The sequence below is a fragment of the Elephas maximus genome, chromosome 3 (genome assembly GCF_024166365.1).
Source record: "Elephas maximus indicus isolate mEleMax1 chromosome 3, mEleMax1 primary haplotype, whole genome shotgun sequence".
NCBI classification, from domain to species: domain Eukaryota; kingdom Metazoa; phylum Chordata; class Mammalia; order Proboscidea; family Elephantidae; genus Elephas; species Elephas maximus.
The window spans coordinates 200,288,013-200,312,318 of NC_064821.1; the positions used below are offsets into that span (position 1 = coordinate 200,288,013).

The following is a 24,306-nucleotide window of genomic DNA, read 5'->3' on the forward strand; positions in this document are numbered from 1 at the left end:
GCGGGGGCGTGTGGAGAGCGGCGGGGCTCGGCTGGCGCCGGGCGGCGGCTGGTGGTGCTGTGAGGGCCCGGAGCCGCGGACGGGTGAGCCAGGCGTCGAGAAGGGTCTGCGCCCGGCGGCGGGCGGCGGCGGCGGCGGCAGCACGCTGGTGCGAGTTCCGCGCGGCATCTTGGGCTCGTCTGGGCCGTGCGGCGTTGGTGGTATAGTGGTGAGCATAGCTGCCTTCCAAGCAGTTGACCCGGGTTCGATTCCCGGCCAACGCAGTGGGCTGACTTTTTGCCAGAGGCCCAGCCCAGGGCCGTCTTGCCAGGTATGGCTGACGGAGTCGGCACTTGGCTCGGTGTGTATGTGTGGGAGAAGGAAGGAGGCGCCCAGCGTTTTGGGGGTGCTGCGAGCAAGAGAAAAGGGCGCGGAGTGCGAGGGGAGGCCGGGCCGGGCGACTGGAGGCCGGAGCAAGGTCCACGGCTGGGGCCGAGGGGTGCGGAGGCGCTGAGTGCAGGTGGCGCAGGCAGGACGGGTGGCCCGACGCTCCCTGGTGGTCTAGTGGTTAGGATTCGGCGCTCTCACCGCCGCGGCCCGGGTTCGATTCCCGGTCAGGGAAGCCGTTCTTCTTCCTCTCTGCCCACAAACAACTTGCCGCGCACCTCCCTCCACACCTGCCTTTTAGCCAACGCTTGCAGGCCCAGCACACCGCCTGGCCCGCTGCCGCCACCAATGCCATCCGATCCTTTTCGACCCGCTCGCCCACCACAGGCCTACTTGCTCGTCCGCCCTGGCGCTGGCGCTGGCGCAGGCGCTCGCGTTCTCTGGCATCTGTCAGCCCCAAAGCCCACAGGCCAGGACAGCCTCTGGCCGGCGGTGGCCAGGAGCGGAGCCCGCGTCCTCGCTGCTGCCAGCGCGCGCCCTGGCGCGTGCTTGCATTTGGCTCAGCTACCAGGCCAGACCTGGGCTGGGGGAGCCAAGCTTGTGAAGGCCCAGACCCTGAGCAGGGCGACGGCGGCCGGGAGACAGAAGAACGTGAAAGGGGAATCTGGGAATGCCCGGCCAGCTGGGGGGTCCGGGTGGGGTCGGAGGGGGGGATGAGAGTAAGGGGGAGAGAGGAATGTGAGACCGGGGGCCGTCGGGGAAATGGACATGCCCAACGGCTGAGGGGCGGTGGCAGCAGGTAGCCTTCCCCGACTCTCTAACACGACGGTATTAGCAAGGCGCCAACAGATCTCAGCGTGGACAGAAATTGACGGAGAACACCCCTACTCCCGCCCCCCGGATTGTACGACCCATGCATTTTATCCCACTCCTGCCTTACCACATATCTATCCCGGTGTCCATCCCTCCTTCCACCCCGAGCGTCCCTCTTGTTAACTCATCGATGATGCCGCGCCTGGTAGATGGCAGACGGCAGTCATCCGCGTCTTGCAAGGCCTGCGGACAGAGAGGGTCTAATATTTGCTTCAAGACTCTTTTTCTTAGAAATCAAGTTTGCACGCAAGGAAACGCACAAGCCTCACGCCAGACAGTCGTTCCTTGGGTATCTTCGTGGTTCTCTTCCCACTCACCTCCCCTTCCCTCTCTCTCTGTCTTTAATTGTGGTGAAAGTATACTTAAGACAGAATATACCATTTTCACCATTTCTGAGTGCAGAATTCAGTGGCTTTAAGGACGTTCGCCGTCTTTTCTAACCGCCACGAATATCCATTTCCACTTTTTTTTTTTTTTTTTTTTTTTAGTCATTCCCAAACCAACCCTGTCCCCACATAATGAGGGCCTCCTGTTTCCCCTTCCCGGCTACCCCGGGAAACGTCTATTCTCCTTTGTTGGTCTGGGAAGTTACCTGTTATACAGACGCGACGAAAGTAAAATCATACAACGTTTGTTGTTTTGGGTCTGGTTTACTTGACTCGGCGAATGTCTTCAAGGTTCATGCCTGTTGCGGCATGAGCATAACTTCATCCCTTGGGGTGGCCGTTCACGGGATTTGAAGAAAGAGATGGCTTTTGAAAAGGGCGATGGGGTGGATTCTGACTCCTGGCGACCCCATGTGTCTGAGAGTAGAACTGCACTCCGCGGGCTTCTCAGCGGCTTGGAATGTCAGGGCAGTAGAAGGCCAGGCATGGAAAGGCATAGCCTTGTGAGCAGGAACCCGTGTGATCATAGAGAAGCTTACTGTCACCCCAGGCACTTCCTTCCTGTCCCTGTTTTGTGAGTTGTGGATAGATGACCGCAGTGGAGGAAGCTGGCTGGTTGTTCGGGTGGCACGACACAAAGGACAGGGAAAGGTGAGGGAAACCCAAAAGAGGGGACAGACGTGTCCTGAGTGCTGGCAGGTGGAAGAAGGAGTCCAGATGTCAGAGTGTCCAAGCCGCCCTAGGGCAGGAGGGCGCGTAGCGAGTGCGGCCGCCCAGTCAGGTGCCGGCGCTGCAGAGGCTTGGGGGCTTCGGAGCATTATGCCAGGCCAGTGTGGAGATGAGGGTGGGGACATGGGAGGGGCGGGAGCGACCCTGGGGATGCCGGGGGTGGCCAGCCCGGTGGATGTGCGTCATCAGGGCAAGGCAAGGTGTTCGTGTGATAGAGGTCTGTGGTGGCGGGTCAGGCGGAGGCTGGAAGGACCACTAGATGGCTAGCTGGGGGGCGGGGGGGGGAGTGTTGGGAGGGTGGGCTTAGGTCCCACCCAGATCCAAGGGCACGTCATGAGACTGGACCCGGCCAGACAAGGTTGCCCGCGGTGCTGTGCCTGAAGTCAGTCAACCTAAAGAGTGGGAGGTTGATTGGGGGCAAGGGTGCTGTCGAGAGAGAGCCAGCGTGAGACAGGGACCGGGAGACAGAGAGGGAGACAGAGATAGAGACAGAGACGGACAGACAGAAGAGGGCGTGAGAAACAGACAGACACACAGAGAGACACGCAGAGAGAGATTAGAAGAGAAGGGAAGAGAGAAAAACGTCTGGAAAAGGCCGTGAGGTCTTAGGGCGCGCGACTGGCCCAGAGGCTTAAACGTCCCTTTGTCAGGACACGGGAGTGCGTTAGGTGCGCGTTTGGGGCACCGTGGGGTGCGGTGGGGTGGGACGGGGGACTCAGTGGAGATTGAAAGAGGCCCGAGCAACAGAGGCCTCCAGTGACCTTTGGCCAAAAGTTTGGATCGTGGTAAGGGGGAGGCGGGCAAGGAAGGGGCGTGTTTACCACTGTGTTGTGGAGGAGTGGGCTAAAGTGACTGCACTGACAGGACTTTCATTTTCTCGTGCGCGATGATGACCAGGACACGGTAGGGGAGCGTAATGCGTTGCTTTTCCGAGTATGGATCCGGCCGTGCGACTTCCTTGGTAATGGTCCAGCAAGGATGGTGTCATTTTGGGAGCGTGGCCAGGAAGGGTGGTGAGATGGGAAGAGGCATGTTGCACGGTGGTCCTCTGTGAAGTGAAACGTGTGGCTAAGGTTTCGTCAGGGTGATGAAGAGAAAAGGGTGGCTGCCCGGGAGAAGTGTTGGGGTAGAGGCCACTGGAGGTCGGCGCCGGAGCGCGGTGTGCTTTCGGCCCCAGGGTGTGGGAGAGGCGCAGGGCACTGGCACACTGCTGGGCCGCAGGTGGGAGCGGAGCCCCAGGGCTCTGGGAGAGTTGCCCCGAGTGTAGTAGGAGAGCCAGAGCAGAGCAGAGCAAGCACTGAGCAGTCGGCGGTGTGAATTGGGGCAGAGCGACCAAAAGGGGACAGGGGACTGCATGGGCCGGGAATCGAACCCGGGCCTCCCGCGTGGCAGGCGAGAATTCTACCACTGAACCACCCATGCGCTGCCGGCGTCCGGGCGGCTGGCTCCAGCCTGTGCCCCTGCCCTGTCTTCGCTGGCCCGCCGCTGGGCTCAGGACGCTGCTCACTACCTGGCCGGGGCGTCTGTCTCTCTGCTCCCCTAGAGCTAGGCAGGCGGCGGCGGCCAGCCTGGGGCCGGCGGCCTGGTGCGGGTGGGCGGGACGGGCGGGCAAGGGAAGGGGTCTGGGCGACCGACGTGGAAGAGAGGCAGGTGCCAGGCGTGTCGAGGGTCCTGGACGGAGGCGGAGGGAGAGAGGTAGTCCCTGCCCATCCCGTGGCTGGGAGGAAGCCTAGAGCCCGAAGGAGCCTGGTCGGCCAGCGCCAATCCCAGCCAGGCCAGGTGGCCTGTGGCGCGCAGAGGTGCTCACAGCTGTCCCGGCGGCGACCCCCGGCATGCACCCCCAGGACCCCCTTGGGCGGCCAGTTTTCTCGCCCGTGCTTGGGGGTGTGGGCACAGGAAGTCCGGGAGCAAGGGAGCGGGACGCCTGCATCCTCCTGTGGCGGCTGCCTGCCAGCGGCGGGACGTCGGACAAAGTGGCCACAGCGGTCTGAGCCTGCCTTCCGCCCTCCGTCCTCCGGCCAGCCTCACTCCTTAGGATGCTGTGCTGGAGGGGGTGGGTTGTGGAGCGGGAGCCGGCCGACCCATCGAAAGAGCTCTTCGGCAGCAGAGAGGTCGTTGGCGCGGTGGGTCTGCTCCCAGGCAGCGGCTACCCGCGTGGAACTGGGATGTGGCACGCCCGAGGTGGACCGGGCCCTGTGCCCGGCTCTGGCTTCTCCTCGCCAGCCGGTGGTGGGGCTGAAAATGCAGCGGCATGGCCGGTGTGGGGAGGCAAGGTCCCCAAACTCAACAAGCGCGGAGACCACGGGCTGAAGAGAGGGCGCAGCGGGTGTTAGTGGGAAGGGGATTCGGGGCGGGAGAGAGGAATGGGCAGGAGGCTGGTGTGGAAAGGGCGGGATGATGGCCAAGGTTTTGGGTGGTGTGGTGCTGCTTGCAGCAGCGCAGGGCAAAAGCGAGTTGCTGCCGTTCAGCGGGCAGAAGGTGGAGGACCACCGGGGAGGGCTTTCCGCACGGGCCAGATGGAGCCCACAGACACACGCAGGCAAACGGGGCTAAAGACCAGGGGCGGATTAACCAGGAAGGCCGGTGAGCAGCGGCTTGCGTTGAGCCAGGGTCGCGCGCACGGGCGGGCTCCACTGTATTGGCTCCCTACTCTGTGGTGAGCGGTTTCAAGTGGGCTTCACCACATCCTTGCTGTGGTGGGAGAGCGGTGAGATCGTGAGCTGCAGATTGGTGGGAAGCCTAACAATTGGACCCGTGCCTACCTTGCTTGTTGGGTAATCGGGGCCTGACAAAGACAGAGAGAGAGGGAGAGGGAGAGGTGAAAGACAGAGGGAAGAGGGAAAGGGCGAGGGCAGAGAGAGGACAGGGGTAAGAGAGAGGAGGTAGCTGTGATGGGAAGTCGAGAAACCGCGCGGATGCGGGGGCAGGCAGGTAGGAGGGGTGCGTTTCATGGTGGGCAGTTGGGCTGGGGCTGGCCGGAAAGGCAGTTACCAGAGGGGTTCAAGGCGCTGGAGCATCCTAGCTGTCAGGGATGTGCCTGACAAGTTAGGGTGTCGGAGCGGGGTGGGGCCACGGGCTGGAGGCTGGAGAGGCAGAAGGATTGCACGGCCCGAGCGTGGACAGTCGCCCAGTAAAGGGCAGAGACGCGTGTGGTGAAGGCTGGGGACAGTAGGTGGCTGTTGCCAAAAGGTTGTCTTGTCAGGAGTGGGATTCGAACCCACGCCTCCAGGGGAGACTGCGACCTGAACGCAGCGCCTTAGACCGCTCGGCCATCCTGACGGCGGCTGTGGGCGCGTCGCCGCTGGCCCGGCTGCGACGCCGCGCCAACGCCGGTGCCCTGGGCCGGTCGGCGCGCCTCCTGGACGGCCTTGCGGCTGCGCGACCGACGGACGGACGGACGGACGGACGGACGGACGGACGGCGCGCGCGAAGGCTCGGAGCCGAGCGCCACCAAGGCCGGCCGACCCGGCGAGGTGCCCGGCCAACTCCCCCACGCACCGTCCCCCGGGCCCCGCCAGCCGCTGCCCCGGCCTCCGTCCTCACGTCAGCTCTCGCGCCCACCAATGCCTCCTCCTCCTCGCAGACGTTTTCTGCCCGCTCGATCCCCTTTCTTTCTCCCGGCGCTTTCGCCGCCGTGGAGGGAAGCGGCCGCCGCGCACGCGGAGCTTCGGTATCCCCCGGGCCCGGCCCGGGTGCCAGGCTGCGTGGACGGCGAGGATGGAGGTGGGCGGGGCGCGCTCTGTCGCCGAGCATGCAGCGAGCAGGGGGCAGGAAGAGGCGTCGGCGTCGGCGTCGGAGTCGGCGTGGTGTGCAGCGGCGGCGGCGGGAGAGCGTTCTGCACCCCGGACGGCCACCGCCGTCCTCGTTAGTATAGTGGTGAGTATCCCCGCCTGTCACGCGGGAGACCGGGGTTCGATTCCCCGACGGGGAGGCAGACGCCCTTTTTGGCCTCTGCCGCCACGCACCCGGCGCCCGCTCTCAGACCCAGTGGCCGGCGCAATGCCCTGCCCTGCCCTGCCCCGCCCTGCCCTGCCCTCCGCGCTCCACCTGGGCCCTTGGCGTCATCCTCTGCGGGGCACAGCCCACCCTCCGCCCACCTTCCCTTCCAATCCTCCTGGCCAAGGCGCCTGGTCGCCCGCCAGCCACAGCAGCCTTCTCGGGTCCCGGCAGCGCTTGAGGAGCGGCCCGTCCCCAGCGGATGGGTGTCTTCCGCCCCCCGGCTCAGGGTCGCCGACCGCCGCCCAGCGACTCCGGCTCCCAGGTGCCAGGTGGAGAGCGGCCTGTCGGAGATGTGCACCGTCTCGGTGCCGGCTGTGGCCTAGCCGAGCGTCGCCGAGCGGCCGCGACGTGGCGGAGAATGGAAGGGGCTTGGCGAGCCGGAGGTGTGGAGCAGGCGTGCCCCGGGGGCAGGCCGCAGCCGGGAGCTCAGGGCCGGGGGTGGGGGGCCGCGCGCCCTGGAGCGCCCCGCTGCGGGCGGGAGGCCGGAGGAAGCGAGCGGGAGAGCGCCCCCCAGCGGCGGGGCGGAGGAGGGCGGGGCGGGGGCGTGTGGAGAGCGGCGGGGCTCGGCTGGCGCCGGGCGGCGGCTGGTGGTGCTGTGAGGGCCCGGAGCCGCGGACGGGTGAGCCAGGCGTCGAGAAGGGTCTGCGCCCGGCGGCGGGCGGCGGCGGCGGCGGCAGCACGCTGGTGCGAGTTCCGCGCGGCATCTTGGGCTCGTCTGGGCCGTGCGGCGTTGGTGGTATAGTGGTGAGCATAGCTGCCTTCCAAGCAGTTGACCCGGGTTCGATTCCCGGCCAACGCAGTGGGCTGACTTTTTGCCAGAGGCCCAGCCCAGGGCCGTCTTGCCAGGTATGGCTGACGGAGTCGGCACTTGGCTCGGTGTGTATGTGTGGGAGAAGGAAGGAGGCGCCCAGCGTTTTGGGGGTGCTGCGAGCAAGAGAAAAGGGCGCGGAGTGCGAGGGGAGGCCGGGCCGGGCGACTGGAGGCCGGAGCAAGGTCCACGGCTGGGGCCGAGGGGTGCGGAGGCGCTGAGTGCAGGTGGCGCAGGCAGGACGGGTGGCCCGACGCTCCCTGGTGGTCTAGTGGTTAGGATTCGGCGCTCTCACCGCCGCGGCCCGGGTTCGATTCCCGGTCAGGGAAGCCGTTCTTCTTCCTCTCTGCCCACAAACAACTTGCCGCGCACCTCCCTCCACACCTGCCTTTTAGCCAACGCTTGCAGGCCCAGCACACCGCCTGGCCCGCTGCCGCCACCAATGCCATCCGATCCTTTTCGACCCGCTCGCCCACCACAGGCCTACTTGCTCGTCCGCCCTGGCGCTGGCGCTGGCGCAGGCGCTCGCGTTCTCTGGCATCTGTCAGCCCCAAAGCCCACAGGCCAGGACAGCCTCTGGCCGGCGGTGGCCAGGAGCGGAGCCCGCGTCCTCGCTGCTGCCAGCGCGCGCCCTGGCGCGTGCTTGCATTTGGCTCAGCTACCAGGCCAGACCTGGGCTGGGGGAGCCAAGCTTGTGAAGGCCCAGACCCTGAGCAGGGCGACGGCGGCCGGGAGACAGAAGAACGTGAAAGGGGAATCTGGGAATGCCCGGCCAGCTGGGGGGTCCGGGTGGGGTCGGAGGGGGGGATGAGAGTAAGGGGGAGAGAGGAATGTGAGACCGGGGGCCGTCGGGGAAATGGACATGCCCAACGGCTGAGGGGCGGTGGCAGCAGGTAGCCTTCCCCGACTCTCTAACACGACGGTATTAGCAAGGCGCCAACAGATCTCAGCGTGGACAGAAATTGACGGAGAACACCCCTACTCCCGCCCCCCGGATTGTACGACCCATGCATTTTATCCCACTCCTGCCTTACCACATATCTATCCCGGTGTCCATCCCTCCTTCCACCCCGAGCGTCCCTCTTGTTAACTCATCGATGATGCCGCGCCTGGTAGATGGCAGACGGCAGTCATCCGCGTCTTGCAAGGCCTGCGGACAGAGAGGGTCTAATATTTGCTTCAAGACTCTTTTTCTTAGAAATCAAGTTTGCACGCAAGGAAACGCACAAGCCTCACGCCAGACAGTCGTTCCTTGGGTATCTTCGTGGTTCTCTTCCCACTCACCTCCCCTTCCCTCTCTCTCTGTCTTTAATTGTGGTGAAAGTATACTTAAGACAGAATATACCATTTTCACCATTTCTGAGTGCAGAATTCAGTGGCTTTAAGGACGTTCGCCGTCTTTTCTAACCGCCACGAATATCCATTTCCACTTTTTTTTTTTTTTTTTTTTTTTAGTCATTCCCAAACCAACCCTGTCCCCACATAATGAGGGCCTCCTGTTTCCCCTTCCCGGCTACCCCGGGAAACGTCTATTCTCCTTTGTTGGTCTGGGAAGTTACCTGTTATACAGACGCGACGAAAGTAAAATCATACAACGTTTGTTGTTTTGGGTCTGGTTTACTTGACTCGGCGAATGTCTTCAAGGTTCATGCCTGTTGCGGCATGAGCATAACTTCATCCCTTGGGGTGGCCGTTCACGGGATTTGAAGAAAGAGATGGCTTTTGAAAAGGGCGATGGGGTGGATTCTGACTCCTGGCGACCCCATGTGTCTGAGAGTAGAACTGCACTCCGCGGGCTTCTCAGCGGCTTGGAATGTCAGGGCAGTAGAAGGCCAGGCATGGAAAGGCATAGCCTTGTGAGCAGGAACCCGTGTGATCATAGAGAAGCTTACTGTCACCCCAGGCACTTCCTTCCTGTCCCTGTTTTGTGAGTTGTGGATAGATGACCGCAGTGGAGGAAGCTGGCTGGTTGTTCGGGTGGCACGACACAAAGGACAGGGAAAGGTGAGGGAAACCCAAAAGAGGGGACAGACGTGTCCTGAGTGCTGGCAGGTGGAAGAAGGAGTCCAGATGTCAGAGTGTCCAAGCCGCCCTAGGGCAGGAGGGCGCGTAGCGAGTGCGGCCGCCCAGTCAGGTGCCGGCGCTGCAGAGGCTTGGGGGCTTCGGAGCATTATGCCAGGCCAGTGTGGAGATGAGGGTGGGGACATGGGAGGGGCGGGAGCGACCCTGGGGATGCCGGGGGTGGCCAGCCCGGTGGATGTGCGTCATCAGGGCAAGGCAAGGTGTTCGTGTGATAGAGGTCTGTGGTGGCGGGTCAGGCGGAGGCTGGAAGGACCACTAGATGGCTAGCTGGGGGGCGGGGGTGGGGGGAGTGTTGGGAGGGTGGGCTTAGGTCCCACCCAGATCCAAGGGCACGTCATGAGACTGGACCCGGCCAGACAAGGTTGCCCGCGGTGCTGTGCCTGAAGTCAGTCAACCTAAAGAGTGGGAGGTTGATTGGGGGCAAGGGTGCTGTCGAGAGAGAGCCAGCGTGAGACAGGGACCGGGAGACAGAGAGGGAGACAGAGATAGAGACAGAGACGGACAGACAGAAGAGGGCGCGAGAAACAGACAGACACACAGAGAGACACGCAGAGAGAGATTAGAAGAGAAGGGAAGAGAGAAAAACGTCTGGAAAAGGCCGTGAGGTCTTAGGGCGCGCGACTGGCCCAGAGGCTTAAACGTCCCTTTGTCAGGACACGGGAGTGCGTTAGGTGCGCGTTTGGGGCACCGTGGGGTGCGGTGGGGTGGGACGGGGGACTCAGTGGAGATTGAAAGAGGCCCGAGCAACAGAGGCCTCCAGTGACCTTTGGCCAAAAGTTTGGATCGTGGTAAGGGGGAGGCGGGCAAGGAAGGGGCGTGTTTACCACTGTGTTGTGGAGGAGTGGGCTAAAGTGACTGCACTGACAGGACTTTCATTTTCTCGTGCGCGATGATGACCAGGACACGGTAGGGGAGCGTAATGCGTTGCTTTTCCGAGTATGGATCCGGCCGTGCGACTTCCTTGGTAATGGTCCAGCAAGGATGGTGTCATTTTGGGAGCGTGGCCAGGAAGGGTGGTGAGATGGGAAGAGGCATGTTGCACGGTGGTCCTCTGTGAAGTGAAACGTGTGGCTAAGGTTTCGTCAGGGTGATGAAGAGAAAAGGGTGGCTGCCCGGGAGAAGTGTTGGGGTAGAGGCCACTGGAGGTCGGCGCCGGAGCGCGGTGTGCTTTCGGCCCCAGGGTGTGGGAGAGGCGCAGGGCACTGGCACACTGCTGGGCCGCAGGTGGGAGCGGAGCCCCAGGGCTCTGGGAGAGTTGCCCCGAGTGTAGTAGGAGAGCCAGAGCAGAGCAGAGCAAGCACTGAGCAGTCGGCGGCGTGAATTGGGGCAGAGCGACCAAAAGGGGACAGGGGACTGCATGGGCCGGGAATCGAACCCGGGCCTCCCGCGTGGCAGGCGAGAATTCTACCACTGAACCACCCATGCGCTGCCGGCGTCCGGGCGGCTGGCTCCAGCCTGTGCCCCTGCCCTGTCTTCGCTGGCCCGCCGCTGGGCTCAGGACGCTGCTCACTACCTGGCCGGGGCGTCTGTCTCTCTGCTCCCCTAGAGCTAGGCAGGCGGCGGCGGCCAGCCTGGGGCCGGCGGCCTGGTGCGGGTGGGCGGGACGGGCGGGCAAGGGAAGGGGTCTGGGCGACCGACGTGGAAGAGAGGCAGGTGCCAGGCGTGTCGAGGGTCCTGGACGGAGGCGGAGGGAGAGAGGTAGTCCCTGCCCATCCCGTGGCTGGGAGGAAGCCTAGAGCCCGAAGGAGCCTGGTCGGCCAGCGCCAATCCCAGCCAGGCCAGGTGGCCTGTGGCGCGCAGAGGTGCTCACAGCTGTCCCGGCGGCGACCCCCGGCATGCACCCCCAGGACCCCCTTGGGCGGCCAGTTTTCTCGCCCGTGCTTGGGGGTGTGGGCACAGGAAGTCCGGGAGCAAGGGAGCGGGACGCCTGCATCCTCCTGTGGCGGCTGCCTGCCAGCGGCGGGACGTCGGACAAAGTGGCCACAGCGGTCTGAGCCTGCCTTCCGCCCTCCGTCCTCCGGCCAGCCTCACTCCTTAGGATGCTGTGCTGGAGGGGGTGGGTTGTGGAGCGGGAGCCGGCCGACCCATCGAAAGAGCTCTTCGGCAGCAGAGAGGTCGTTGGCGCGGTGGGTCTGCTCCCAGGCAGCGGCTACCCGCGTGGAACTGGGATGTGGCACGCCCGAGGTGGACCGGGCCCTGTGCCCGGCTCTGGCTTCTCCTCGCCAGCCGGTGGTGGGGCTGAAAATGCAGCGGCATGGCCGGTGTGGGGAGGCAAGGTCCCCAAACTCAACAAGCGCGGAGACCACGGGCTGAAGAGAGGGCGCAGCGGGTGTTAGTGGGAAGGGGATTCGGGGCGGGAGAGAGGAATGGGCAGGAGGCTGGTGTGGAAAGGGCGGGATGATGGCCAAGGTTTTGGGTGGTGTGGTGCTGCTTGCAGCAGCGCAGGGCAAAAGCGAGTTGCTGCCGTTCAGCGGGCAGAAGGTGGAGGACCACCGGGGAGGGCTTTCCGCACGGGCCAGATGGAGCCCACAGACACACGCAGGCAAACGGGGCTAAAGACCAGGGGCGGATTAACCAGGAAGGCCGGTGAGCAGCGGCTTGCGTTGAGCCAGGGTCGCGCGCACGGGCGGGCTCCACTGTATTGGCTCCCTACTCTGTGGTGAGCGGTTTCAAGTGGGCTTCACCACATCCTTGCTGTGGTGGGAGAGCGGTGAGATCGTGAGCTGCAGATTGGTGGGAAGCCTAACAATTGGACCCGTGCCTACCTTGCTTGTTGGGTAATCGGGGCCTGACAAAGACAGAGAGAGAGGGAGAGGGAGAGGTGAAAGACAGAGGGAAGAGGGAAAGGGCGAGGGCAGAGAGAGGACAGGGGTAAGAGAGAGGAGGTAGCTGTGATGGGAAGTCGAGAAACCGCGCGGATGCGGGGGCAGGCAGGTAGGAGGGGTGCGTTTCATGGTGGGCAGTTGGGCTGGGGCTGGCCGGAAAGGCAGTTACCAGAGGGGTTCAAGGCGCTGGAGCATCCTAGCTGTCAGGGATGTGCCTGACAAGTTAGGGTGTCGGAGCGGGGTGGGGCCACGGGCTGGAGGCTGGAGAGGCAGAAGGATTGCACGGCCCGAGCGTGGACAGTCGCCCAGTAAAGGGCAGAGACGCGTGTGGTGAAGGCTGGGGACAGTAGGTGGCTGTTGCCAAAAGGTTGTCTTGTCAGGAGTGGGATTCGAACCCACGCCTCCAGGGGAGACTGCGACCTGAACGCAGCGCCTTAGACCGCTCGGCCATCCTGACGGCGGCTGTGGGCGCGTCGCCGCTGGCCCGGCTGCGACGCCGCGCCAACGCCGGTGCCCTGGGCCGGTCGGCGCGCCTCCTGGACGGCCTTGCGGCTGCGCGACCGACGGACGGACGGACGGACGGACGGACGGACGGACGGCGCGCGCGAAGGCTCGGAGCCGAGCGCCACCAAGGCCGGCCGACCCGGCGAGGTGCCCGGCCAACTCCCCCACGCACCGTCCCCCGGGCCCCGCCAGCCGCTGCCCCGGCCTCCGTCCTCACGTCAGCTCTCGCGCCCACCAATGCCTCCTCCTCCTCGCAGACGTTTTCTGCCCGCTCGATCCCCTTTCTTTCTCCCGGCGCTTTCGCCGCCGTGGAGGGAAGCGGCCGCCGCGCACGCGGAGCTTCGGTATCCCCCGGGCCCGGCCCGGGTGCCAGGCTGCGTGGACGGCGAGGATGGAGGTGGGCGGGGCGCGCTCTGTCGCCGAGCATGCAGCGAGCAGGGGGCAGGAAGAGGCGTCGGCGTCGGCGTCGGAGTCGGCGTGGTGTGCAGCGGCGGCGGCGGGAGAGCGTTCTGCACCCCGGACGGCCACCGCCGTCCTCGTTAGTATAGTGGTGAGTATCCCCGCCTGTCACGCGGGAGACCGGGGTTCGATTCCCCGACGGGGAGGCAGACGCCCTTTTTGGCCTCTGCCGCCACGCACCCGGCGCCCGCTCTCAGACCCAGTGGCCGGCGCAATGCCCTGCCCTGCCCTGCCCCGCCCTGCCCTGCCCTCCGCGCTCCACCTGGGCCCTTGGCGTCATCCTCTGCGGGGCACAGCCCACCCTCCGCCCACCTTCCCTTCCAATCCTCCTGGCCAAGGCGCCTGGTCGCCCGCCAGCCACAGCAGCCTTCTCGGGTCCCGGCAGCGCTTGAGGAGCGGCCCGTCCCCAGCGGATGGGTGTCTTCCGCCCCCCGGCTCAGGGTCGCCGACCGCCGCCCAGCGACTCCGGCTCCCAGGTGCCAGGTGGAGAGCGGCCTGTCGGAGATGTGCACCGTCTCGGTGCCGGCTGTGGCCTAGCCGAGCGTCGCCGAGCGGCCGCGACGTGGCGGAGAATGGAAGGGGCTTGGCGAGCCGGAGGTGTGGAGCAGGCGTGCCCCGGGGGCAGGCCGCAGCCGGGAGCTCAGGGCCGGGGGTGGGGGGCCGCGCGCCCTGGAGCGCCCCGCTGCGGGCGGGAGGCCGGAGGAAGCGAGCGGGAGAGCGCCCCCCAGCGGCGGGGCGGAGGAGGGCGGGGCGGGGGCGTGTGGAGAGCGGCGGGGCTCGGCTGGCGCCGGGCGGCGGCTGGTGGTGCTGTGAGGGCCCGGAGCCGCGGACGGGTGAGCCAGGCGTCGAGAAGGGTCTGCGCCCGGCGGCGGGCGGCGGCGGCGGCGGCAGCACGCTGGTGCGAGTTCCGCGCGGCATCTTGGGCTCGTCTGGGCCGTGCGGCGTTGGTGGTATAGTGGTGAGCATAGCTGCCTTCCAAGCAGTTGACCCGGGTTCGATTCCCGGCCAACGCAGTGGGCTGACTTTTTGCCAGAGGCCCAGCCCAGGGCCGTCTTGCCAGGTATGGCTGACGGAGTCGGCACTTGGCTCGGTGTGTATGTGTGGGAGAAGGAAGGAGGCGCCCAGCGTTTTGGGGGTGCTGCGAGCAAGAGAAAAGGGCGCGGAGTGCGAGGGGAGGCCGGGCCGGGCGACTGGAGGCCGGAGCAAGGTCCACGGCTGGGGCCGAGGGGTGCGGAGGCGCTGAGTGCAGGTGGCGCAGGCAGGACGGGTGGCCCGACGCTCCCTGGTGGTCTAGTGGTTAGGATTCGGCGCTCTCACCGCCGCGGCCCGGGTTCGATTCCCGGTCAGGGAAGCCGTTCTTCTTCCTCTCTGCCCACAAACAACTTGCCGCGCACCTCCCTCCACACCTGCCTTTTAGCCAACGCTTGCAGGCCCAGCACACCGCCTGGCCCGCTGCCGCCACCAATGCCATCCGATCCTTTTCGACCCGCTCGCCCACCACAGGCCTACTTGCTCGTCCGCCCTGGCGCTGGCGCTGGCGCAGGCGCTCGCGTTCTCTGGCATCTGTCAGCCCCAAAGCCCACAGGCCAGGACAGCCTCTGGCCGGCGGTGGCCAGGAGCGGAGCCCGCGTCCTCGCTGCTGCCAGCGCGCGCCCTGGCGCGTGCTTGCATTTGGCTCAGCTACCAGGCCAGACCTGGGCTGGGGGAGCCAAGCTTGTGAAGGCCCAGACCCTGAGCAGGGCGACGGCGGCCGGGAGACAGAAGAACGTGAAAGGGGAATCTGGGAATGCCCGGCCAGCTGGGGGGTCCGGGTGGGGTCGGAGGGGGGGATGAGAGTAAGGGGGAGAGAGGAATGTGAGACCGGGGGCCGTCGGGGAAATGGACATGCCCAACGGCTGAGGGGCGGTGGCAGCAGGTAGCCTTCCCCGACTCTCTAACACGACGGTATTAGCAAGGCGCCAACAGATCTCAGCGTGGACAGAAATTGACGGAGAACACCCCTACTCCCGCCCCCCGGATTGTACGACCCATGCATTTTATCCCACTCCTGCCTTACCACATATCTATCCCGGTGTCCATCCCTCCTTCCACCCCGAGCGTCCCTCTTGTTAACTCATCGATGATGCCGCGCCTGGTAGATGGCAGACGGCAGTCATCCGCGTCTTGCAAGGCCTGCGGACAGAGAGGGTCTAATATTTGCTTCAAGACTCTTTTTCTTAGAAATCAAGTTTGCACGCAAGGAAACGCACAAGCCTCACGCCAGACAGTCGTTCCTTGGGTATCTTCGTGGTTCTCTTCCCACTCACCTCCCCTTCCCTCTCTCTCTGTCTTTAATTGTGGTGAAAGTATACTTAAGACAGAATATACCATTTTCACCATTTCTGAGTGCAGAATTCAGTGGCTTTAAGGACGTTCGCCGTCTTTTCTAACCGCCACGAATATCCATTTCCACTTTTTTTTTTTTTTTTTTTTTTAGTCATTCCCAAACCAACCCTGTCCCCACATAATGAGGGCCTCCTGTTTCCCCTTCCCGGCTACCCCGGGAAACGTCTATTCTCCTTTGTTGGTCTGGGAAGTTACCTGTTATACAGACGCGACGAAAGTAAAATCATACAACGTTTGTTGTTTTGGGTCTGGTTTACTTGACTCGGCGAATGTCTTCAAGGTTCATGCCTGTTGCGGCATGAGCATAACTTCATCCCTTGGGGTGGCCGTTCACGGGATTTGAAGAAAGAGATGGCTTTTGAAAAGGGCGATGGGGTGGATTCTGACTCCTGGCGACCCCATGTGTCTGAGAGTAGAACTGCACTCCGCGGGCTTCTCAGCGGCTTGGAATGTCAGGGCAGTAGAAGGCCAGGCATGGAAAGGCATAGCCTTGTGAGCAGGAACCCGTGTGATCATAGAGAAGCTTACTGTCACCCCAGGCACTTCCTTCCTGTCCCTGTTTTGTGAGTTGTGGATAGATGACCGCAGTGGAGGAAGCTGGCTGGTTGTTCGGGTGGCACGACACAAAGGACAGGGAAAGGTGAGGGAAACCCAAAAGAGGGGACAGACGTGTCCTGAGTGCTGGCAGGTGGAAGAAGGAGTCCAGATGTCAGAGTGTCCAAGCCGCCCTAGGGCAGGAGGGCGCGTAGCGAGTGCGGCCGCCCAGTCAGGTGCCGGCGCTGCAGAGGCTTGGGGGCTTCGGAGCATTATGCCAGGCCAGTGTGGAGATGAGGGTGGGGACATGGGAGGGGCGGGAGCGACCCTGGGGATGCCGGGGGTGGCCAGCCCGGTGGATGTGCGTCATCAGGGCAAGGCAAGGTGTTCGTGTGATAGAGGTCTGTGGTGGCGGGTCAGGCGGAGGCTGGAAGGACCACTAGATGGCTAGCTGGGGGGCGGGGGTGGGGGGAGTGTTGGGAGGGTGGGCTTAGGTCCCACCCAGATCCAAGGGCACGTCATGAGACTGGACCCGGCCAGACAAGGTTGCCCGCGGTGCTGTGCCTGAAGTCAGTCAACCTAAAGAGTGGGAGGTTGATTGGGGGCAAGGGTGCTGTCGAGAGAGAGCCAGCGTGAGACAGGGACCGGGAGACAGAGAGGGAGACAGAGATAGAGACAGAGACGGACAGACAGAAGAGGGCGCGAGAAACAGACAGACACACAGAGAGACACGCAGAGAGAGATTAGAAGAGAAGGGAAGAGAGAAAAACGTCTGGAAAAGGCCGTGAGGTCTTAGGGCGCGCGACTGGCCCAGAGGCTTAAACGTCCCTTTGTCAGGACACGGGAGTGCGTTAGGTGCGCGTTTGGGGCACCGTGGGGTGCGGTGGGGTGGGACGGGGGACTCAGTGGAGATTGAAAGAGGCCCGAGCAACAGAGGCCTCCAGTGACCTTTGGCCAAAAGTTTGGATCGTGGTAAGGGGGAGGCGGGCAAGGAAGGGGCGTGTTTACCACTGTGTTGTGGAGGAGTGGGCTAAAGTGACTGCACTGACAGGACTTTCATTTTCTCGTGCGCGATGATGACCAGGACACGGTAGGGGAGCGTAATGCGTTGCTTTTCCGAGTATGGATCCGGCCGTGCGACTTCCTTGGTAATGGTCCAGCAAGGATGGTGTCATTTTGGGAGCGTGGCCAGGAAGGGTGGTGAGATGGGAAGAGGCATGTTGCACGGTGGTCCTCTGTGAAGTGAAACGTGTGGCTAAGGTTTCGTCAGGGTGATGAAGAGAAAAGGGTGGCTGCCCGGGAGAAGTGTTGGGGTAGAGGCCACTGGAGGTCGGCGCCGGAGCGCGGTGTGCTTTCGGCCCCAGGGTGTGGGAGAGGCGCAGGGCACTGGCACACTGCTGGGCCGCAGGTGGGAGCGGAGCCCCAGGGCTCTGGGAGAGTTGCCCCGAGTGTAGTAGGAGAGCCAGAGCAGAGCAGAGCAAGCACTGAGCAGTCGGCGGCGTGAATTGGGGCAGAGCGACCAAAAGGGGACAGGGGACTGCATGGGCCGGGAATCGAACCCGGGCCTCCCGCGTGGCAGGCGAGAATTCTACCACTGAACCACCCATGCGCTGCCGGCGTCCGGGCGGCTGGCTCCAGCCTGTGCCCCTGCCCTGTCTTCGCTGGCCCGCCGCTGGGCTCAGGACGCTGCTCACTACCTGGCCGGGGCGTCTGTCTCTCTGCTCCCCTAGAGCTAGGCAGGCGGCGGCGGCCAGCCTGGGGCCGGCGGCCTGGTGCGGGTGGGCGGGACGGGCGGGCAAGGGAAGGGGTCTGGGCGACCGACGTGGAAGAGAGGCAGGTGCCAGGCGTGTCGAGGGTCCTGGACGGAGGCGGAGGGAGAGAGGTAGTCCCTGCCCATCCCGTGGCTGGGAGGAAGCCTAGAGCCCGAAGGAGCCTGGTCGGCCAGCGCCAATCCCAGCCAGGCCAGGTGGCCTGTGGCGCGCAGAGGTGCTCACAGCTGTCCCGGCGGCGACCCCCGGCATGCACCCCCAGGACCCCCTTGGGCGGCCAGTTTTCTCGCCCGTGCTTGGGGGTGTGGGCACAGGAAGTCCGGGAGCAAGGGAGCGGGACGCCTGCATCCTCCTGTGGCGGCTGCCTGCCAGCGGCGGGACGTCGGACAAAGTGGCCACAGCGGTCTGAGCCTGCCTTCCGCCCTCCGTCCTCCGGCCAGCCTCACTCCTTAGGATGCTGTGCTGGAGGGGGTGGGTTGTGGAGCGGGAGCCGGCCGACCCATCGAAAGAGCTCTTCGGCAGCAGAGAGGTCGTTGGCGCGGTGGGTCTGCTCCCAGGCAGCGGCTACCCGCGTGGAACTGGGATGTGGCACGCCCGAGGTGGACCGGGCCCTGTGCCCGGCTCTGGCTTCTCCTCGCCAGCCGGTGGTGGGGCTGAAAATGCAGCGGCATGGCCGGTGTGGGGAGGCAAGGTCCCCAAACTCAACAAGCGCGGAGACCACGGGCTGAAGAGAGGGCGCAGCGGGTGTTAGTGGGAAGGGGATTCGGGGCGGGAGAGAGGAATGGGCAGGAGGCTGGTGTGGAAAGGGCGGGATGATGGCCAAGGTTTTGGGTGGTGTGGTGCTGCTTGCAGCAGCGCAGGGCAAAAGCGAGTTGCTGCCGTTCAGCGGGCAGAAGGTGGAGGACCACCGGGGAGGGCTTTCCGCACGGGCCAGATGGAGCCCACAGACACACGCAGGCAAACGGGGCTAAAGACCAGGGGCGGATTAACCAGGAAGGCCGGTGAGCAGCGGCTTGCGTTGAGCCAGGGTCGCGCGCACGGGCGGGCTCCACTGTATTGGCTCCCTACTCTGTGGTGAGCGGTTTCAAGTGGGCTTCACCACATCCTTGCTGTGGTGGGAGAGCGGTGAGATCGTGAGCTGCAGATTGGTGGGAAGCCTAACAATTGGACCCGTGCCTACCTTGCTTGTTGGGTAATCGGGGCCTGACAAAGACAGAGAGAGAGGGAGAGGGAGAGGTGAAAGACAGAGGGAAGAGGGAAAGGGCGAGGGCAGAGAGAGGACAGGGGTAAGAGAGAGGAGGTAGCTGTGATGGGAAGTCGAGAAACCGCGCGGATGCGGGGGCAGGCAGGTAGGAGGGGTGCGTTTCATGGTGGGCAGTTGGGCTGGGGCTGGCCGGAAAGGCAGTTACCAGAGGGGTTCAAGGCGCTGGAGCATCCTAGCTGTCAGGGATGTGCCTGACAAGTTAGGGTGTCGGAGCGGGGTGGGGCCACGGGCTGGAGGCTGGAGAGGCAGAAGGATTGCACGGCCCGAGCGTGGACAGTCGCCCAGTAAAGGGCAGAGACGCGTGTGGTGAAGGCTGGGGACAGTAGGTGGCTGTTGCCAAAAGGTTGTCTTGTCAGGAGTGGGATTCGAACCCACGCCTCCAGGGGAGACTGCGACCTGAACGCAGCGCCTTAGACCGCTCGGCCATCCTGACGGCGGCTGTGGGCGCGTCGCCGCTGGCCCGGCTGCGACGCCGCGCCAACGCCGGTGCCCTGGGCCGGTCGGCGCGCCTCCTGGACGGCCTTGCGGCTGCGCGACCGACGGACGGACGGACGGACGGACGGACGGACGGACGGCGCGCGCGAAGGCTCGGAGCCGAGCGCCACCAAGGCCGGCCGACCCGGCGAGGTGCCCGGCCAACTCCCCCACGCACCGTCCCCCGGGCCCCGCCAGCCGCTGCCCCGGCCTCCGTCCTCACGTCAGCTCTCGCGCCCACCAATGCCTCCTCCTCCTCGCAGACGTTTTCTGCCCGCTCGATCCCCTTTCTTTCTCCCGGCGCTTTCGCCGCCGTGGAGGGAAGCGGCCGCCGCGCACGCGGAGCTTCGGTATCCCCCGGGCCCGGCCCGGGTGCCAGGCTGCGTGGACGGCGAGGATGGAGGTGGGCGGGGCGCGCTCTGTCGCCGAGCATGCAGCGAGCAGGGGGCAGGAAGAGGCGTCGGCGTCGGCGTCGGAGTCGGCGTGGTGTGCAGCGGCGGCGGCGGGAGAGCGTTCTGCACCCCGGACGGCCACCGCCGTCCTCGTTAGTATAGTGGTGAGTATCCCCGCCTGTCACGCGGGAGACCGGGGTTCGATTCCCCGACGGGGAGGCAGACGCCCTTTTTGGCCTCTGCCGCCACGCACCCGGCGCCCGCTCTCAGACCCAGTGGCCGGCGCAATGCCCTGCCCTGCCCTGCCCCGCCCTGCCCTGCCCTCCGCGCTCCACCTGGGCCCTTGGCGTCATCCTCTGCGGGGCACAGCCCACCCTCCGCCCACCTTCCCTTCCAATCCTCCTGGCCAAGGCGCCTGGTCGCCCGCCAGCCACAGCAGCCTTCTCGGGTCCCGGCAGCGCTTGAGGAGCGGCCCGTCCCCAGCGGATGGGTGTCTTCCGCCCCCCGGCTCAGGGTCGCCGACCGCCGCCCAGCGACTCCGGCTCCCAGGTGCCAGGTGGAGAGCGGCCTGTCGGAGATGTGCACCGTCTCGGTGCCGGCTGTGGCCTAGCCGAGCGTCGCCGAGCGGCCGCGACGTGGCGGAGAATGGAAGGGGCTTGGCGAGCCGGAGGTGTGGAGCAGGCGTGCCCCGGGGGCAGGCCGCAGCCGGGAGCTCAGGGCCGGGGGTGGGGGGCCGCGCGCCCTGGAGCGCCCCGCTGCGGGCGGGAGGCCGGAGGAAGCGAGCGGGAGAGCGCCCCCCAGCGGCGGGGCGGAGGAGGGCGGGGCGGGGGCGTGTGGAGAGCGGCGGGGCTCGGCTGGCGCCGGGCGGCGGCCGGTGGTGCTGTGAGGGCCCGGAGCCGCGGACGGGTGAGCCAGGCGTCGAGAAGGGTCTGCGCCCGGCGGCGGGCGGCGGCGGCGGCGGCAGCACGCTGGTGCGAGTTCCGCGCGGCATCTTGGGCTCGTCTGGGCCGTGCGGCGTTGGTGGTATAGTGGTGAGCATAGCTGCCTTCCAAGCAGTTGACCCGGGTTCGATTCCCGGCCAACGCAGTGGGCTGACTTTTTGCCAGAGGCCCAGCCCAGGGCCGTCTTGCCAGGTATGGCTGACGGAGTCGGCACTTGGCTCGGTGTGTATGTGTGGGAGAAGGAAGGAGGCGCCCAGCGTTTTGGGGGTGCTGCGAGCAAGAGAAAAGGGCGCGGAGTGCGAGGGGAGGCCGGGCCGGGCGACTGGAGGCCGGAGCAAGGTCCACGGCTGGGGCCGAGGGGTGCGGAGGCGCTGAGTGCAGGTGGCGCAGGCAGGACGGGTGGCCCGACGCTCCCTGGTGGTCTAGTGGTTAGGATTCGGCGCTCTCACCGCCGCGGCCCGGGTTCGATTCCCGGTCAGGGAAGCCGTTCTTCTTCCTCTCTGCCCACAAACAACTTGCCGCGCACCTCCCTCCACACCTGCCTTTTAGCCAACGCTTGCAGGCCCAGCACACCGCCTGGCCCGCTGCCGCCACCAATGCCATCCGATCCTTTTCGACCCGCTCGCCCACCACAGGCCTACTTGCTCGTCCGCCCTGGCGCTGGCGCTGGCGCAGGCGCTCGCGTTCTCTGGCATCTGTCAGCCCCAAAGCCCACAGGCCAGGACAGCCTCTGGCCGGCGGTGGCCAGGAGCGGAGCCCGCGTCCTCGCTGCTGCCAGCGCGCGCCCTGGCGCGTGCTTGCATTTGGCTCAGCTACCAGGCCAGACCTGGGCTGGGGGAGCCAAGCTTGTGAAGGCCCAGACCCTGAGCAGGGCGACGGCGGCCGGGAGACAGAAGAACGTGAAAGGGGAATCTGGGAATGCCCGGCCAGCTGGGGGGTCCGGGTGGGGTCGGAGGGGGGGATGAGAGTAAGGGGGAGAGAGGAATGTGAGACCGGGGGCCGTCGGGGAAATGGACATGCCCAACGGCTGAGGGGCGGTGGCAGCAGGTAGCCTTCCCCGACTCTCTAACACGACGGTATTAGCAAGGCGCCAACAGATCTCAGCGTGGACAGAAATTGACGGAGAACACCCCTACTCCCGCCCCCCGGATTGTACGACCCATGCATTTTATCCCACTCCTGCCTTACCACATATCTATCCCGGTGTCCCTCCCTCCTTCCACCCCGAGCGTCCCTCTTGTTAACTCATTGATGATGCCGCGCCTGGTAGATGGCAGACGGCAGTCATCCGCGTCTTGCAAGGCCTGCGGACAGAGAGGGTCTAATATTTGCTTCAAGACTCTTTTTCTTAGAAATCAAGTTTGCACGCAAGGAAACGCACAAGCCTCACGCCAGACAGTCGTTCCTTGGGTATCTTCGTGGTTCTCTTCCCACTCACCTCCCCTTCCCTCTCTCTCTGTCTTTAATTGTGGTGAAAGTATACTTAAGACAGAATATACCATTTTCACCATTTCTGAGTGCAGAATTCAGTGGCTTTAAGGACGTTCGCCGTCTTTTCTAACCGCCACGAATATCCATTTCCACTTTTTTTTTTTTTTAGTCATTCCCAAACCAACCCTGTCCCCACATAATGAGGGCCTCCTGTTTCCCCTTCCCGGCTACCCCGGGAAACGTCTATTCTCCTTTGTTGGTCTGGGAAGTTACCTGTTATACAGACGCGACGAAAGTAAAATCATACAACGTTTGTTGTTTTGGGTCTGGTTTACTTGACTCGGCGAATGTCTTCAAGGTTCATGCCTGTTGCGGCATGAGCATAACTTCATCCCTTGGGGTGGCCGTTCACGGGATTTGAAGAAAGAGATGGCTTTTGAAAAGGGCGATGGGGTGGATTCTGACTCCTGGCGACCCCATGTGTCTGAGAGTAGAACTGCACTCCGCGGGCTTCTCAGCGGCTTGGAATGTCAGGGCAGTAGAAGGCCAGGCATGGAAAGGCATAGCCTTGTGAGCAGGAACCCGTGTGATCATAGAGAAGCTTACTGTCACCCCAGGCACTTCCTTCCTGTCCCTGTTTTGTGAGTTGTGGATAGATGACCGCAGTGGAGGAAGCTGGCTGGTTGTTCGGGTGGCACGACACAAAGGACAGGGAAAGGTGAGGGAAACCCAAAAGAGGGGACAGACGTGTCCTGAGTGCTGGCAGGTGGGAGAAGGAGTCCAGATGTCAGAGTGTCCAAGCCGCCCTAGGGCAGGAGGGCGCGTAGCGAGTGCGGCCGCCCAGTCAGGTGCCGGCGCTGCAGAGGCTTGGGGGCTTCGGAGCATTATGCCAGGCCAGTGTGGAGATGAGGGTGGGGACATGGGAGGGGCGGGAGCGACCCTGGGGATGCCGGGGGTGGCCAGCCCGGTGGATGTGCGTCATCAGGGCAAGGCAAGGTGTTCGTGTGATAGAGGTCTGTGGTGGCGGGTCAGGCGGAGGCTGGAAGGACCACTAGATGGCTAGCTGGGGGGCGGGGGGGGGGAGTGTTGGGAGGGTGGGCTTAGGTCCCACCCAGATCCAAGGGCACGTCATGAGACTGGACCCGGCCAGACAAGGTTGCCCGCGGTGCTGTGCCTGAAGTCACTCAACCTAAAGAGTGGGAGGTTGATTGGGGGCAAGGGTGCTGTCGAGAGAGAGCCAGCGTGAGACAGGGACCGGGAGACAGAGAGGGAGACAGAGATAGAGACAGAGACGGACAGACAGAAGAGGGCGCGAGAAACAGACAGACACACAGAGAGACACGCAGAGAGAGATTAGAAGAGAAGGGAAGAGAGAAAAACGTCTGGAAAAGGCCGTGAGGTCTTAGGGCGCGCGACTGGCCCAGAGGCTTAAACGTCCCTTTGTCAGGACACGGGAGTGCGTTAGGTGCGCGTTTGGGGCACCGTGGGGTGCGGTGGGGTGGGACGGGGGACTCAGTGGAGATTGAAAGAGGCCCGAGCAACAGAGGCCTCCAGTGACCTTTGGCCAAAAGTTTGGATCGTGGTAAGGGGGAGGCGGGCAAGGAAGGGGCGTGTTTACCACTGTGTTGTGGAGGAGTGGGCTAAAGTGACTGCACTGACAGGACTTTCATTTTCTCGTGCGCGATGATGACCAGGACACGGTAGGGGAGCGTAATGCGTTGCTTTTCCGAGTATGGATCCGGCCGTGCGACTTCCTTGGTAATGGTCCAGCAAGGATGGTGTCATTTTGGGAGCGTGGCCAGGAAGGGTGGTGAGATGGGAAGAGGCATGTTGCACGGTGGTCCTCTGTGAAGTGAAACGTGTGGCTAAGGTTTCGTCAGGGTGATGAAGAGAAAAGGGTGGCTGCCCGGGAGAAGTGTTGGGGTAGAGGCCACTGGAGGTCGGCGCCGGAGCGCGGTGTGCTTTCGGCCCCAGGGTGTGGGAGAGGCGCAGGGCACTGGCACACTGCTGGGCCGCAGGTGGGAGCGGAGCCCCAGGGCTCTGGGAGAGTTGCCCCGAGTGTAGTAGGAGAGCCAGAGCAGAGCA

At 64.4% G+C, this 24,306-nt stretch overlaps 17 non-coding genes across 17 annotated transcripts; 11 read left to right on the top strand and 6 right to left on the bottom strand.

Annotated features, from left to right (window-relative positions):
- The first annotated feature begins 191 nt into the window (after positions 1–191).
- Positions 192–263, top strand: TRNAG-UCC (transfer RNA glycine (anticodon UCC)). Its single transcript has one exon. It is a non-coding gene; the product is annotated as a tRNA-Gly (tRNA).
- A 266-nt stretch (positions 264–529) lies between these two features.
- TRNAE-CUC (transfer RNA glutamic acid (anticodon CUC)) lies at positions 530–601 on the top strand. The gene has a single exon. It is a non-coding gene; the product is annotated as a tRNA-Glu (tRNA).
- A 3,104-nt stretch (positions 602–3,705) lies between these two features.
- On the bottom strand, positions 3,706–3,776 carry TRNAG-GCC (transfer RNA glycine (anticodon GCC)). Its single transcript has one exon. It is a non-coding gene; the product is annotated as a tRNA-Gly (tRNA).
- A 1,774-nt stretch (positions 3,777–5,550) lies between these two features.
- On the bottom strand, positions 5,551–5,633 carry TRNAL-CAG (transfer RNA leucine (anticodon CAG)). The gene has a single exon. It is a non-coding gene; the product is annotated as a tRNA-Leu (tRNA).
- Positions 5,634–6,213: 580 nt separating this feature from the next.
- Positions 6,214–6,285, top strand: TRNAD-GUC (transfer RNA aspartic acid (anticodon GUC)). Its single transcript has one exon. It is a non-coding gene; the product is annotated as a tRNA-Asp (tRNA).
- A 795-nt stretch (positions 6,286–7,080) lies between these two features.
- On the top strand, positions 7,081–7,152 carry TRNAG-UCC (transfer RNA glycine (anticodon UCC)). Its single transcript has one exon. It is a non-coding gene; the product is annotated as a tRNA-Gly (tRNA).
- Positions 7,153–7,418: 266 nt separating this feature from the next.
- TRNAE-CUC (transfer RNA glutamic acid (anticodon CUC)) lies at positions 7,419–7,490 on the top strand. Its single transcript has one exon. It is a non-coding gene; the product is annotated as a tRNA-Glu (tRNA).
- Positions 7,491–10,597: 3,107 nt separating this feature from the next.
- Positions 10,598–10,668, bottom strand: TRNAG-GCC (transfer RNA glycine (anticodon GCC)). The gene has a single exon. It is a non-coding gene; the product is annotated as a tRNA-Gly (tRNA).
- Positions 10,669–12,442: 1,774 nt separating this feature from the next.
- Positions 12,443–12,525, bottom strand: TRNAL-CAG (transfer RNA leucine (anticodon CAG)). The gene has a single exon. It is a non-coding gene; the product is annotated as a tRNA-Leu (tRNA).
- A 580-nt stretch (positions 12,526–13,105) lies between these two features.
- TRNAD-GUC (transfer RNA aspartic acid (anticodon GUC)) lies at positions 13,106–13,177 on the top strand. The gene has a single exon. It is a non-coding gene; the product is annotated as a tRNA-Asp (tRNA).
- A 795-nt stretch (positions 13,178–13,972) lies between these two features.
- TRNAG-UCC (transfer RNA glycine (anticodon UCC)) lies at positions 13,973–14,044 on the top strand. Its single transcript has one exon. It is a non-coding gene; the product is annotated as a tRNA-Gly (tRNA).
- Positions 14,045–14,310: 266 nt separating this feature from the next.
- On the top strand, positions 14,311–14,382 carry TRNAE-CUC (transfer RNA glutamic acid (anticodon CUC)). Its single transcript has one exon. It is a non-coding gene; the product is annotated as a tRNA-Glu (tRNA).
- Positions 14,383–17,488: 3,106 nt separating this feature from the next.
- Positions 17,489–17,559, bottom strand: TRNAG-GCC (transfer RNA glycine (anticodon GCC)). Its single transcript has one exon. It is a non-coding gene; the product is annotated as a tRNA-Gly (tRNA).
- Positions 17,560–19,333: 1,774 nt separating this feature from the next.
- Positions 19,334–19,416, bottom strand: TRNAL-CAG (transfer RNA leucine (anticodon CAG)). Its single transcript has one exon. It is a non-coding gene; the product is annotated as a tRNA-Leu (tRNA).
- A 580-nt stretch (positions 19,417–19,996) lies between these two features.
- TRNAD-GUC (transfer RNA aspartic acid (anticodon GUC)) lies at positions 19,997–20,068 on the top strand. Its single transcript has one exon. It is a non-coding gene; the product is annotated as a tRNA-Asp (tRNA).
- A 795-nt stretch (positions 20,069–20,863) lies between these two features.
- TRNAG-UCC (transfer RNA glycine (anticodon UCC)) lies at positions 20,864–20,935 on the top strand. The gene has a single exon. It is a non-coding gene; the product is annotated as a tRNA-Gly (tRNA).
- Positions 20,936–21,201: 266 nt separating this feature from the next.
- On the top strand, positions 21,202–21,273 carry TRNAE-CUC (transfer RNA glutamic acid (anticodon CUC)). Its single transcript has one exon. It is a non-coding gene; the product is annotated as a tRNA-Glu (tRNA).
- Positions 21,274–24,306: the final 3,033 nt, after the last annotated feature.